The sequence below is a fragment of the Saimiri boliviensis genome, chromosome 3 (assembly GCF_048565385.1).
Source record: "Saimiri boliviensis isolate mSaiBol1 chromosome 3, mSaiBol1.pri, whole genome shotgun sequence".
NCBI lineage: Eukaryota > Metazoa > Chordata > Mammalia > Primates > Cebidae > Saimiri > Saimiri boliviensis.
In genome coordinates, this window is record NC_133451.1 from 121,039,612 (window position 1) to 121,049,952 (window position 10,341).

Consider the following 10,341-nt stretch of genomic DNA (forward strand, 5'->3'; position numbering starts at 1 on the left):
TCCAAGTGATTCTCCTACCTCAGCATCCTAAGTAGCTGGGATTACAGGCATGTGCCACCATGCGGAGCTAATTTTTGTATTTTTAGTAGAAATGGGGTTTCACTACATTGTCCAGGCTGATCTCAAACTCCTGACTTCAGGTGATCCACCCACCTCAGAGTCCCAAAGTGCTGGGATTACAGGAGTGAGCCACCAGACCTGGCCTGCCAGTGTTTTTAAATTGCAAGTAAGTTGAAGAATTTTGTTCCCATACATCCAATTGTATTCTTTTATCCCTTAATTTTTTTTAATTTTTGTGGGTAGTGTGCCTACACACTTGTGGCATATATGAGATATTTTAACAGGTACAAAATATTTAATTATCACAGCTGAGTAAATGAGGTATTCATCATCTTGGGCATGTACTTTTATATTACAGAGAATCCCATTGTATACTTTTAGTTATTTCAATATATGAAAGTGAATTATTATAAGCTGCCAGGTCATTTTTATGGTCATAAAAGTTATATGGGTTTAATTAATGTCCATATATTTCTGAGTCTTGATTAAACATTTTTAAACATTTATTTTATATAATTTTTGTACATGTGGCCTCTCTGCTGACAAAAACAGACTTTAAGTTTTGATTTACATAGAGTTACATATACAAATATATTACTCTAAAGACATACCAGCTGGGCACAGTGGCTCATGCCTTCACTTTCAGAGGCAAAGGTGAGTGAATCTTTTGAGGTCAGAAGTTCAAAACCAGACTGGTCAACATGGTGAAACACCCTCTCTACTAAAATTAAAAAAAAAAAAAAAAGCAACTCTCTGGTTTATGCCTTTTGTCATCTTCATATTCGTGCCTTTGGTCATTTTGTGATGTGGAACTGTGATTCTAATCAGATGTCAATAACATGCTCTTGGACTTCTACAATCTAAAATTGTGAGCTAAGTACACTTTTATTCATTATAAAAAACCAACTCTAGGATATTCTGTTATTAAAGCAGAAACTGAAATAAAAGATTCACAAAATGTCTAAATAGATTTTTTAATTAAATATGCCTCACACAAGTGATTTATTTCAGATTTAAGGGCACACATAGGTTAATGGTTAAAAAATTTTAAAAACCCATACCAATAATAATTGAAAGACTGTAAGAGTGTCTATATTTATATCAGAAAAAATAGACTTCTAGAAAAAAATATCTGTCCCGAGAGACAAGATCACTCTGTAATAATAAGAGGATGATTTGTCAAAAGGACATAATTTAAAAATACATGCACCAGGCATGCGCACTGGGCGGCCAGGGCGGATTGCTGTCCGGGCGGCCATGGGGCAGGGAGCGGGCAGGGCACCGAGGGTCAGGTAGTGACAGCTGGTGGTGGTGGGGCCTGCGGGCTGGGTTCTGCATGTAGACGCCCGCACAGGCTCCTGTGGCAGCGAACAGCATCGGTGTTTTTCTGGCCAAAGTTCTCATTTCCTGACTATGGAAATGGAACAGGAAAACATGACTGTGAATAAGGAGTTGAGTCCCGGTGAGGCTGCGTACGGCTGCTCGGCCTGCCACGGCTACAAGACCTGGAGTTATAGCCACCGCATCCGGGGCTGCGCCAAGTCTCGGAGCCTATCCGCCTAGCCCGCCCTGGGGCGCTCCAGGGAGTTCAGGAGAACGCGCTCTCTCCATGGGCCATGCCCGGTGACCACTTCTGGACCAAAGGCCTGCATGCTGCAGAACCCCCAGACCATCGTGCACATTCAGGACCCGGCAAGCCAGCGGCTGACGTGGAACAAGGCTCCAAAAAGTGTCCTTGGCATCAAGAAGATGAAAGATGCCAGCCTGCTGAAGCCATTCAAGGAGCTCTGCACATACCTCATGGAGGAGAATTACATGATCGTGTATGTGGAAAATAAAGTACTAGAAGATCCTGCCATTGCCAGTGATGAAAGCTTTAAGGCAGTGAAGAAGTTGTTCTGCACCTTCCGAGAAGATTATGATGACATTTCCAATCGAATAGATTTCATCATCTGTCTGGGGGGAGACGGATCCCTGCTGTATGCTTCTTCACTCTTCCAGGGCAGTGTACCTCTGGTCATGGCCTTCCACCTGAGCTCCCTGGGCTTCCTGACCCCGTTCAGCTTTGAGAACTTTAAGTCTCAAGTTACTCAGGTGATAGAGGGGAACGCAGCTGTTGTCCTCCAGAGCTGGCTGAAGGTCAGAGTGGTGAAGGAGCTCCGGGAAAAGAAGACAGCCATGCACAATGGGCTGAGTGACAACGGCTCACAGCCTGTGGGTCTGGACATGGATGTTGAGAAACAGGCCATGCAGTACCAGGTCCTAAAGGAGGTGGTGATCAACAGAGGCCCCTCCTGCTGTCTAATATGGACGTCTACCTGGACGGATACCTCATCACCATGGTGCAGGGCGATGGAGTGATTGTGTCCACCCCGATGGGCAGCATGGCATATGTGGCCACGGCCAGGGCCTCCATGATCCACCCCAACGTGCCGGCCATCATGATCACGCCATTTGCCCCCACTCGCTGTCCTTCTGGCCCATCGTGGTCCCTGCAGGGGTCGAGCTGAAGATCATGCTGTCAGCTGAAGCAAGGAACACGGCATAAGTGTCCTTTGACTGATGGAAGAGGCAAGGGATCCGCCACAGAGACAGCATCAGCATCACTAACTCATGCTACCTGCTCCCCTCCATCTCTGTGCGGGACCCCATGAGCGACTGGTTTGAGAGCCTCACCCAGTGCCTGCACTGGAACGTCAGGAAGAAGCAAGCCCACTTTGAGGAGGAAGAGGAGGAGGAGGAGGGCTAGATCGAGGCTCGTCCAGGCCCGAATCCTTCTGCTGTCTGTTTTTCTGCTCTCCATGCACCCTCAAGGCACAGACCAATCTGTGTGTGTCTGTGAATACCTCTGTCTAAATGGCACAACCACTTCCTTTCTGTAGCTGGGTTAGAAGCTGGGTCTGCCTTGTGTTCAGATCAGCTGTTTTTTAACATTTTAAATCTGACTTTTTTTGCATTTCTAAAGAAACAAAGTGAGAAATGGGCTGGGAGCTCTTTTGTCCCACTGACTCCCTACCGCCTTTCCCCCCTCACCCCCATCGGTCCCCAGTGCATGGCCTCCAGCTGCTGGAATTCCATGCCAGATCAGTCAACTGAAATTCAGAGGGGTCAGAGTGACTCGACCTGTCCTTCCATGTTGACAATAAATGTCCCACTCAAAAAAAAATTATATATATATATATATATATATATATATATATGCACCTAACATTAGAGCAAATAAATATATAAACATATTTAAACAGAACTTCAGAAAAAAACAAATATGACAATAATAGAGAACTTTGTAATACACTACTTAAAATGAAAGATTATTCAGACAGAGAGCTAGAAAGAAAAAGTGTGTTTGCATAGCACTATAGAACAATTGCACCTACTGGACATATGTAGAATATTTCATGTAACAGTAGGAGAATGCACATTCTTATTAAGCACAAATGGAACTTATTATCCATAATAGATCATATGTTGGGCCAAGAAAACCAAAGTCTTTTCAAATTTAAAAAGATTAAAATTACATCAACTTTTTTTTTTTTTGGTTTTGTTTTGAGACAGAGTCTCGCTCTGACACCCAGGCTGGAATGTGATGGTGAGATCTCAGCTCACTTCAACTTCCATCTCCCAGGTTCAAGTGATTCTCCTGCCTTAGCCTCCCAAGTAGCTGAGATTTCAGGCATGCACCACCATGCCTGGCTAATTTTGTTTTTAGTAAAGATGAGGTTTCACCATGTTGGTGAGGCTGGTCTAAAACTTGTGACCTCAGGTGATCCACCCATCTCGGCCTCCCAAAGTTCTGGGATTACAGGCTGAGCCACTGCACCCCACTGTTTCAACTTTTAAAATTATAATTTAATAAAACTAGAAATCAATAGCCAAAGAAAAAATTGAAACTCACAAATATGTGGACAGTAAACAATGTTCCTGGACATCCAGTAGGTCGAAGAGAAAAAGCAAAGGGAAATCAGAAAGTATATTGAGAATAAAGAAAATAGAAACACTTGCATACAATAACTTCTGGGGTACAAAGAACCCCCACAAAACAGTTCTAAAACAAAAGTCTGTAGTGCTCTATTTCTATATTAAAGAAATAAATATATTAATATATTTCTATATTAAGAAAAAGGACAAAATGTTAAATAAAAAACATAACTTTAATCCACAAAATACTTAAAAAAGAACAACTAAGTAATCCCAATGTTTGCGTAATAAAGAAAATAATAGACTGGATTCGGTGGTTCAGGCCTGTAATTCGAGCACTTTGGGAGGCCGAGGTGGGAGGATCACCTGAGGTCAGGAGTTTGAGACCAGCCTGGCCAACATGGGGAAACCCTGTCTCTACTAAAAATACAAAAATTAGCCAGGTGTGGTGGCAGGCACCTGTAATTTTAGCTACTCCAGAGACTGAGGTAGAAGCACCACTTGAACCCAGGAGGCAAAGGTTGCGGTGAGCCAAGATCCCACCACTGCACTCCAGCCTGAGTGACAAAAGAGAAACTCCATCTCAAAAAAGAAAAAAAGAAGAGAAAGAAGAAGAAAAAAATTAAAGCAGAAATAAATTTCATACATTTAAAAACAAGCAGAAAAAGAATTTACATATAAAAGGTATCTAAACATTTTAAGAAAAAGATGAATAAATTTCCTTTTTTATTTTTAAGTTGATTAAGTCTCTTATTTTTATTTTGTTTACATGCTTACAATAAGCAGGTCCAAATAATTTATCCTGAACTCATGGACATTTTATTTCCAGTAGGGTTTGTATTTAGGCACCAGAGGTGTAGCCTTGGGATTGTGAAGGAGCATTTGTGGAAAAGAAAAATGTGGAATAAAAGAACATGCTACAAAAAGGTTTTAGGGCTGGGTGCGGTGGCTCACTCCTGTAATACCAGCAGTTTGTGGAGGCCAAGGCAAGTGGATCACCTGAGGTCAAGTTTAAGACCAGCTTGGCCAACATGGTGAAACCTGGTCTCTACTAAAAATACAAAAATTATGCGGGCATGAGCCTGTAAACCCAGCTGCTCGGGAGGCAAGAGAATCTCTTGAACCCAGGAGGCAGAGGTTGCAGTAAGCCGAGTTCCAGCCACTGCACTCCAGCCTGGGTGACGAGAGCAAAACTTGGTCTCAGAAAAAAAAAAAAAAAAAAAAAGAAAGAAAGAAAAAGAAAAGAAACCTATGAGTAGGGAACAGTACACAGTTGGTGAAAAGACTGATTAGTGCTACAGTTACTGATCCAGGCAGGCGGGGTAGGTCTGACTTATAAATGCGTGCATTATAAGTCACAGGAGGGACAGGACCTAGGCTAGTGGAGAAAACAGGTCACTGGTGCAGATTCAAGATCTGGTCATGAAAGTAAACCATGAATCCTCTGGGAACTTATGTAGCCTATTGTCAGAAAACTCTAGAAGCACAAGTTCTCTCAGCACAATTTCTGAGGGTGAAGCCTTGTCATGGGAGGGGTGTAGCTACATCATTGCCCAGTGTGCATGTATGTGAGTATGCAGGAATCACTTTATAGCAGCAGAGTGGGGAGTGGAATCTTCCCTCACAATTCCTTTCCTTTTAGTTCTCAGCTCCCTCTGAACCCGGATGAGACCTGGAATCACAGGACAGTTCACAGTGCAGCAGCGTGTGTGCAGAAGAATAGAGTCTCCATTCCCCAAAAGACCCACAGTCTTCCTCCGGCCAAGGCTGCTGGGATGTCTTTGTTTTCACACCAAATATACAGCATTTGCTGAACACCAGGCAACTCTTCACCAACTGGGTGTTCAGCAACTCAATTCTCACAGAATCCAGAGTCACCATAGGCCCTACCACTACAAGCCTCAGTTCCTCAATACAGTGGCTACTGCACATGCCAGTGACAAGCACCAGGGGCCCATCTGTACCTCTAAGCCACTATCTATAAATCATGGGCATTTATAAACTTCTCCCTGAAGTTTAATAATTTGATAAAACTACTCTCACAGAACTTCACAAAACACTCTACCTGTGTTTACCAGGTAAACATCAAGAATACAGCTAAGGAAATGCCAACTGGAAAAAAAAAGTATAGGGCACAGAAAATTAGGAGAAAAAGAAGGGCGGGTAGTGAGTTCCTGGTGAATAGCTACAATTAAGAAAAATCTCTAATGCTTTGTGTTCTGTAAGAACAGCTTACTGCAAAGAAATACCATTACCATTATGACTTATTTTAGACATTCCCTCCTTTAGATATCACATATTCTACATTCCCATTGTTCCTCATAAATAAATTTGTCTTCAGGGTTCAGAAGAAAATACTTGTTAAGCAAACTTTGCTTAAGTTTCTCTCTTTCCCCCAGACCTCTGGACTCTGCTCCACATCCAGTCCGAGCAAACACGCAACCCCTCTTCATGTCCCTCCCAAAAACAGGCAGAGTGCAAGGTGCAACATTCTTGAATCTTGCATTGATTTTGCCACCCTCCATTCTTCCCCTCCTCTCCCACCTTCTGTCTCACCTTGCTTGCTCCTCCATATGAATTGACAGCCCTTTTCAGTTTAACATTTGAGACGTTTGCAGATATTAAGTTTAGTGCTTCCCTCATTGCAACACTACTTTACTTTTTACTTTTTTGAGAGATAATCTCCTTCTGTCACCCAGGCTGGTGTGCAGTGGCATGATCTCAGCTCACTGCAACCTCTGCGTTCTGGGTTCAAGCAATTCTCCTGCCTCTGTCTCCTGAGTAGCTGGGACCTGCCACCACAGCCAGCTAATTTTTTGTATTCCTAGGAGAAACAGGGTTTCACCATGCTTACCAGGCTGGTCTTGAACTCCTGACCTCAAGTGATCCACTCACCTTGGCCTCCCAAAGTGCTGGGATTACAGGTGTGAGCCACCAGGCCCAGCCACAGTACTTGAGAATAAAATTACTTCTTACCTACATCTAAATTTATTTTGATGGACTCTATGTAAAACAGCCCCAAAACAATAGCAATTTCATCCTGATAGAAGACATCACAACCCTCCTGCCATCCCAACTCTCACTGCATCTGCCTGTGGATCCCCATAATTGAGATGGTGACATATAGTTTGACCCAGCTTACAGACATTACAATAAATCTTACACGTAGGCCAGCCAAAGAGAGAGATTTTGACTCTCTCTTTCCTGTAAGTCTCCACTTATTCCCCGGAATTAAAAACAAAACAAAACAAACAAACAACAAACAAAGTTTAGAAGTGTTGGTTTCAGAGTTGGTTTTGGAGAAAGACATATGCTGCAAAGCAGTAATATCTTGCTGTAAGCTTTCTCACTCCCCCTGAAGCAGCTATGTTGAATCAGATCTGTTTCAACATGCCCAGTCTAAATAACAGCTCAGACATTTTCCTATAGTTTTTAGCTAATATATTTCAATTTTCTTCTCTTATTTTGTAATTTATGTTCTTTTAGTTCTTTAATTAATTACTAGTCAATTAGATTGAGCTAATAATACACTATAAAAATAATTGCTTGTAATTCTGTAAGTTTTCCTTTGTGTATTTTCAGCATATATTATTAGGTGTATCCAATTTTTGAAATGTTATATATTCCTGGGAGATTGGTACTTATTATACAATTTTAGTTTTCCTTGTTAGTTTTGCATTATTTTATTATTCTTTTAGTGATACCCCTAGGGACTGCAATGTGTATCCATGACCCACTGGTATATATCCTAAATTAGTACATTTATTGCTTTAATACAAGTTGCATCTAAAGTTGCAAGGACTTTAGAACATTTTACTCCATTTACCTCACTCCCACCTTTTGTGCAATTGTTTTCATTTATTTTATTTCTTAGTAGATTTAAGAACTTACCAAACATTATTAACATTTATTATTATTAGATTAAAATACAATTGTTACTGATATTAATCTACACATTTGCTATTTCCAATGTTCATTACTCTTCCATCTCTGTTACTCCATTTGAAACCATATTTTTTCTGTCTTAATAGTTCACTATAGCAATTCTTTTCTTTTACAAAATTTTAACCACAATCTTTAATCTAACTTTTAAATTATTATTTTAAATGAACACATAATAATTGAGTATATTTATGGAGTACAGTGTGATATTTTGATACATGTATTCAATGTGTAACGATCAAATCAGGGTAACTAGCAAATCAATCACCTCAAACATTTGTCATCTTTTTGTACAAGCATAAGTTTTTTAAGGCTTCAGTTTCTTTGTTTTCAAATCAATTTTACTGAGGATAATTTACATATAATAAAATACACCCATTTAAAATGTACACTTTGATGAGTTTTGACAAACTGTATAAACCTTTGTAACCATCATCATAATTAAGACATAAACATTTCCTTCAACCTAATCTATTCCCTTATATTCTGTTGGAGTAAACCACTCTGACCCAGTACTGATTTGCTTCCTGTCGCTATAGATTTGTTTTTTGTTGTTGTTGTTGTTGTTCTAGAACTTCATAAGAATAAAATAATGGATATATATATTATGAATAATTTTTCCCTGCCTATGACTTGTCTGTTCATTTTCTCAAAGATGAACTTTTCAGGAGCATAAGATTTAAAATTGGATGAAATCAAATGATCACATTTTTTTTTTATGATTTGTTCTTTCGTTTTTTTGTTGTTGTTTTGGTTTGGTTTGGTTTCATTTGGTTTTCTGTTTGTAACAGATCTCACTCTGTTGCCCAGGCTAGCGTGCAGTGGCACAATCCCAGCTCACTGCAACCTCTGCCTCCTGAGTTCAAGTGATTTTTGAGCCTCAGCCTCCCAGCAGATTTGTACCTTTTGTAACCTCATTTAGCAATTTTTGTCTGTGCATGGTGGCTCATACCTGTAATCCCAGCACTTTGGGAGGCCGAGGTGGGTGGATAACTTGAGCACAGGAGTTCGAGACCAGCATGGTCCAATGATGAGACTCTGTCTCTATAAAAAACACAAAACTTAGCTCAGCATGGTGGCACAAGCCTATAGTCCAGGCTATTACAGGGGCTGAGGTAGGAGGATGGCTTGAGCTTGGGAGATGGAGGATTCAGTGAGCTGTGATTGTGCCACTGCACTGCAGCTTTGGTGACAGAGCAAGACCTGTCTCAAGGGAAACTTTAAAAAAAAGAAAGAAAGAAATTTTTGCTTACCCAAGTCCTCAGAACTTACCTCCTGAGTTTTCTTTAAAAGTTTTGTGGCTTTAACTTTTACATTTAGGTCTACAATTTGTTCTGAGTTAATCTTTGCATATAGAGTAAACAAAATAATCAAAGTTCATTTATTTCTATGTGAATATCCAGTTTTTCCAGCACAATTGGATAAAAAGATTATCATCATTGAATTAATTAATTTGAATTAATTTGGCACCTTGGTGAAAAATCAATTAGTGACACTCATGTGGGTCTATTCCTAATCAATTCTGTTCCATTGCTGTATATATCTATCCTGTACCAAAACCACACTCTCTTATCTTTATAGTTAAGTCTTCAAATCAGTTGGAAATAAAGCCTTTCCAACTTTCTTCTCTGAAAAAAGAATGGTTTTGGCTGTTCTATGTAATTTGCATACATATATAAATTTTTTAACCAACTTGTTAACAATTTTGCAAAAAAACCTTGTTAGGATATTGACTGGGATAATGAACCTGTAGATCAATTTGGGGACAAGTGACATCCTAAAATTTTTAAACCTCTAATCCATTAACATGGTATAGCTCTCCATTTATTTTTGGTCTTCTTTAATTTCTCTCAGCAGTGTTTTGAGGTTTTTAGTATACAGAACTTAACACTTATTTTTTAAAACTTATCCCTAAAAATTTCTGTTTTTGATATTATTGTGAATGGGATTTTTTTTTTGAGATAGGGTCTAGCTGTATTGCCCAGGCTGGTGTGCAGTGACATGATCTCGGTTTACTGCAGCCTCCACCTCTTGGGCTCCTGCCTCAGCCTCCCAAGTAGCTGGGATTACAGGGTCCACCACGACACCTGGCTAATTTTTGTATTTTTAGTAGAGATGAGGGGGTTTCACCAGGTTGGCCAGGCTGGTCTTGGACTCCTGACCTCATGATCTGCCCATATCAGCCTCCCAAAGTGCTGAGATCACAGGTGTGAGCCACCACATCCAGCCTGAATGGGACAGTTTTTAAAGTTTTATTTTTCAGTCGTGTATTGTTGACATTGATCTTGTATTCTGTGACCTTGTTAAGGTCACTTGTTAATTCAAATATCCTTTTTTTTAAACTGTACACAATCATGTTGCTTTTCAATAAAAACAATTTTACTTCTTACCAATCTGTATGCATTTGCTGTCTTTTTATTG

At 40.2% G+C, this 10,341-nt stretch overlaps 1 pseudogene; it reads left to right on the forward strand.

Moving 5' to 3' along the window:
* Window positions 1-1,473: 1,473 nt before the first annotated feature.
* On the forward strand, window positions 1,474-2,809 carry LOC101047883 (NAD kinase pseudogene; annotated as a pseudogene).
* The last annotated feature ends 7,532 nt before the right edge of the window (window positions 2,810-10,341 follow it).